The sequence below is a fragment of the Nicotiana tomentosiformis genome, chromosome 12 (genome assembly GCF_000390325.3).
Source record: "Nicotiana tomentosiformis chromosome 12, ASM39032v3, whole genome shotgun sequence".
Classification (NCBI taxonomy): domain Eukaryota; kingdom Viridiplantae; phylum Streptophyta; class Magnoliopsida; order Solanales; family Solanaceae; genus Nicotiana; species Nicotiana tomentosiformis.
The window spans coordinates 11,531,732-11,536,306 of record NC_090823.1 but is presented as its reverse complement, the minus strand read 5'-3'; positions in this window follow the sequence as shown (position 1 = coordinate 11,536,306).

Sequence of the window (4,575 nt, the reverse complement as noted above, 5' to 3'; positions counted from 1 at the left end):
AAGTGCAACATACAGTTGTTTGTGCAAGAAAATATATGTCACGACCCGAATTTCCCACCTTCGGACCGTGATGACGCCTAACATTTCACTTGCTAGGCAAGCCAACGTTAGAATAATATTAACCAATTTTTAAACAATCTTTACATTATTAATAATCAAGGAAACAAAAGCGGAAGCAAAGTTTGAAATATAGTGAAATAATCCAAAAATACAATGGTGTCTAAATACCATCCCAGAATTGGTGTCACAAGTGCACGAACTTCTAGGATAGATACAAATAAAGGTCTGAATAAAATAAAGCTATCTGGAAATAAATACATAGCTAAAGTAAAAATAGACGGGGACTTCAGAACTGTGGACGCCATGCAGTTATACCTCAAGTCTCCTCTGGTAGCTGAAATCCGAGCAAGTCTACGGTACGCCGCTGAGACCAACTCCAAGATCTGCACAAGAAGTGCAGAGTGTAGTATCAGTACAACCGGTCCCATGTACTGGTAAGTGCTGAGCCTAATATCGACGAAGTAGTGACGAGGCTAAGGCGGGTCACTTACATTAACCTGTACGCAATATTTGTAATAACAACAATAATAGAAATAATTCCGGTAACTCATTTATAATAATTGAAGCCAACTTAGCAGTCATAACCAATTATCATTTTCATCAATTCTTTTGCAGCGTGCAACCCGCTCTTACCATATATTCACACTCAATTCTGTTGTAGCGTGCAACCCGCTCTCACAATATATTCACATTAATCAAGTCTGTTGCGGCATGCAACCCGATCTTCCAATATATATATATATATATATATATATATATATATATATATATATGTGTGTGTGTGTGTGTGTGTGTGTGTGTGTGTGTATGTATGTCGACTTTTAAATAAGTCTGTTGCGGCGTGCAACCCGATCCTCCAATATGGACTTTTAATAAGTCTGTTGCGGCGAGCAACCCGATCCTCCTATATAGACTTTTAATAAGTCTGTTGCAGCGTGCAATTCGATCCTCCAATGTGGACTTTTAATAAGTCTGTTGCGGCGTGCAACCCGATCCTCCAATATGAACTTTTAATAAATCTGTTGCGGCGTGCAACCCGATCCTCCAATATGGACTTTTAATAAATCTGTTGCGGCGTGCAACCCGATCTTCCAATATGGACTTTTAAAAATTCTGTTGCGGCGTGCAACCCGCTTCTCCAACATATTCATTTATCAACTCTTATAGAAGAAATTTTTCCAATAAATGTAACAATTAATATAAAATTATAAGACAACAAGCATTCAATATTTATGATTTAATCATGAAACAAACAATGACAAATAGCAAATTATTATGGGAATCAGAGAGAAATTAGACAGTTTAATATTTAATATGCTAAATGTCAAATAACAATTAAACACGTAATTCAAATAGCATGTAACGATTAATGCAGGAATTCAAGAATTAATATTTGACAAAGAATATGAGAGAAACAATTATTATGATAATTAATTTATGATTTAAAATAATTTATGATTTTTCCAGTAAGCAGGCAAACAATTAATTTGACGACGTATAGTTCACATGCAATTCACATAACAAATAATTTAAGGGTTCTATTCCCTCAAGTCAAAGTTAACCACGACACTTACCTCGCTTTGCAAATTCCAATCAACTATTCAACCACAGCTTTTTCTTTTAAATTTGTCTCCAAAAGCTTCAAATTTATTCACAAACAATTTGATATATTCAATACGAATATTAGGAATTAATTCCATATGAATTTACTAATTTTCCAGATAAAAAACTGAAATTCATTAAAATATTCGGCAGTGGGACCCACGTCTCAAATCTCGAAAAAACTTACGAAATACGAACACACATTCCGAGACGAGTCCAACCATACAGAAATTATCCAATTCCGATGTCAAATGGACCTTCAAATCTTAAATTTTCATTTTTGGAAGATTTTAGAAAAATCTATTTTTCTTCCATAAATCCACGGATTCATGATATCAACGAGTATGGAATCATGAAATATAATCAATATAGGATAAGGAATAATGTTTTCCCATGAAAAATGCCCAAAAATCGCTTTAACCGAGCTCAAAAATGGGTCGAAACCCCATTTCCAAAACATAAGTTCTGTTTTCTAGGATTTTTACCCTTCGCGTTTGCGAAGGTACTCTCGCGAACGCGAAGCACAACTTTGTGCTGCCCAACTTTTACTCTTCGCGAACGTGAGGGCTACTTCGCGAACGCGAAGCCTGCCTGGCTTGGCCTTCGCGAACGCGAAGGCAATTGACGTGGCCAGTCTCTTTCCCTTCGCGAACGCGAGGCTTCGATCACGAACTCGAAGCTTCGCATCCCAAGCCTTCGCGAATGCGTTCTCTCTGTCGCGAACGAGAAGCACAAAATATGCTAGCCCCAATTTGCTCTTCGCGAACATGAGACTCACCTCGCGGACGCGAAGAAGGAAACCAGAAGCAGGTTTCTGCATTTTCCTTAAGTCCAAAAATGATCCATGAACCACCCGAAACCAACCCGAGCCCTCGGGGCTCCAAATCAAACATGCACCTAAGTCCTAAAACATCATACGAACTTGCTCGCATGATTGAATCGCCAAAATAACACCAAGAACTACAAATCAGATACCAAATCAAAGGAAATTTTCAAGAAAATTTTAAAACTTATATCTTTATATCCGGGCGTCCGAATCTCGTCAATCAACTCCGATTCTCACCAAATTCGGCAGACAAGTCATAAATATTATAGTGGACCTATACCGGGCTCCGAAACCAACATACGGACCCGAGGTAAATAAATCCAACATCGGTAATTTCTTAAAAATCATTAAGCTTTCAAGCTTTTAATTATTCATCAAAATTCCATATCTCGGGCTAAGGACCTCGGAATTCGATTCCGGGCATATTCAAAAGTCCCAAATCACGATACGGACCTACCGAAATTGCCAAAATACTGATCCAGGTCCGTTTGCTAAAAATGTTGACTAAAGTCAACTCAATTGAGTTTTAAAGCTCTATTTCACATTTTAATTCATTTTTCACATGAAAACTTTCCGAAAAATTTTACGGACTGCGCACGCAAGTCGAGGAATGATAAATGGTACTTTTCGAGGTCTTAGAACACATAATTTCTTATTAAATTTAAAGATGATATTTTGGGTCATCACATCCTCCACCTCTAAAACAAACGTTCGTCCTCGAACGGAGTTAGACAAAGTGTCTGAGCTGGAGAAAAGATGTGGATACATACTCCGCTTGTCTGACTCGGACTCCCAAGTAGATGCCTCTACCGGTTGGCCTCTCCATTGCACCCGAACTGAAGGATAACTCTTAGACCTCAATTTTCGGACCTGCCGAGCTAGAATAGCCACCGGCACTTCCTCGTAAGTCAAATATTTGTCCAATTGGACTGAGCTGAAATCTAACACATGGGACGGATCACCATGATATTTTCGGAGCATAGACACATGGAACACCGGATGAACCGCTGATAAACTAGGTGGTAATGCAAGCCTGTAGGCTACTTCACCCACCATTTCAAGAATTTCAAAGGGTCCGATATACCTAGGGCTCAACTTGCCCTTCTTTCCGAACCTCATTACACCTTTCATAGGTGAAACCCGGAGCAATATTCTTTCTCCAACCATGAATGCAATATCACGAACTTTACGGTCGACATAACACTTTTGCCTAGACTGAGCTGTGCGAAGTCGATCCTGAATAATCTTGACCTTATCCAAGGCATCCTGTACCAAATCGGTATCCAACAACCGAGCCTCTACCAGTTCAAACCAACCAACTGTCGATTGGCATCGCCTTCCGTATAATGCCTCATATGGAGCCATCTGAATGCTCGACTGGTAGTTATTATTATAAGCAAACTCCGCAAGTGGCAAGAAATAATCCTAAGAACCTCCCAAGTCCATAACACAAGCGCGGAGCATATCTTCCAATATCTGAATAGTGCGCTCTGATTGTCCGTCTGTCTGTGGATGAAATGTTGTACTCAACTCCACCCGCGTGCCTAACTCACACTGTACAGCCCTCCAGAAATATGAGGTAAATTGCGTGCCTTGATCTGAAATAATAGACACGGGTACCCCGTGAAGGCGGACAATCTCACAAATGTATATTTCAGCTAACCTCTCTGAGGAATAGGTAACTGCCACTGGAATGAAATGTGCTGACTTGGTCAACCTGTCCACAATGACCCAAACTGCGTCAAATTTTCTCTAAGTCCGTGGGATCCCAACAACAAAATCCATAGTGATACGCTCCCACTTCCACTCAGGAATTTCTAACTTCTAAAGCAAACCACTAGGTCTCTGATGCTCGTACTTAATTTGCTGACAATTCAGACACCGAGCTACATATGCAACTATATCCTTTTTCATCCTCCTCCACCAATAATGTTGCCGCAAATCTTGATACATTTTGGCGATACCTGGATGAATAGAATACCTGGAACTGTGTGCCTCTTCAATAATTAATTCACGAAGCCCATCCGCATTAGGCACACAAATATGACCCTGCATTCGCAGAACTCTATCTTCCCCCACAGTAACCT